A 742-nucleotide genomic window follows, 5' to 3' on the forward strand; every position below is an offset into this window, starting at 1 on the left:
CACAAACTGTTTTTAATGTCTTCGAGGACACAAGGAACCTGAACCAGAATATCAATCCATGTACTGCTTTCTTCATAGAAAAATGTCAGTAGAACTAAGCAATGTGATTAGTGTGTTACTTTATTTTGCATTGTGGCACAAACTCCTTATCTCATTCTTAGACCAGTAACAAACAGTCTGCATACCAAACTTAGAGTAATAAATCAATATCAGCCTCCACCAAGATTTCAGGTGATGTACCAAGGGTCTCTTAGTCCTAACCTATAACTTTGTTTAAAAAAAAAAACCGCCTGTGCTGTGGTTAAAACTGCAGTAGCTTCAGGTTGTAAGAGGAGCCTTGGTTTAATAGCAATTGAAGTGGAAAGGGTTTAAGGACAGTATTGGATTACATTAATCTTGTGGGATAACAATAACAATGTGGGGTTGTGGCAAAAAAAAGCTAGAGTAGATTTACCGTACATTGTTAAGGGTATAGTCCCCTGAAGAAAGGAGGTATTTCTGTTAGACTCTATGCTGGTATTGTGTTTAGATCAGACTGTCATATATTATGTGGAACTTGTGACTAAGTTTAGTTTGAAGGGTGAGCAACTTGGATAATGAAGCATTTAGAAATCATGATTAGGAGAAATCTGGAGAAGAAAATAGGGTAGGTGTGAAATGTCAGATACTAGAAAATCTCTCTAATTCTGGAGAGCATAACTAAAATCTTGGAGCAGATTGAGGGGAATGTTACTAAAACAAG

General features: G+C 36.7%; 1 protein-coding gene across 1 annotated transcript in view; it reads left to right on the forward strand.

Moving 5' to 3' along the window:
* RABEP1 (rabaptin, RAB GTPase binding effector protein 1) overlaps positions 1-742 on the forward strand; it is a 99,910-nt gene that overhangs the window by 315 nt on the left and 98,853 nt on the right. The gene's annotated exons all lie outside the window — the stretch shown is intronic.

The sequence above is a fragment of the Colobus angolensis genome, unplaced genomic scaffold, assembly GCF_000951035.1.
Source record: "Colobus angolensis palliatus isolate OR3802 unplaced genomic scaffold, Cang.pa_1.0 Scaffold47, whole genome shotgun sequence".
NCBI classification, from domain to species: Eukaryota; Metazoa; Chordata; class Mammalia; order Primates; family Cercopithecidae; genus Colobus; species Colobus angolensis.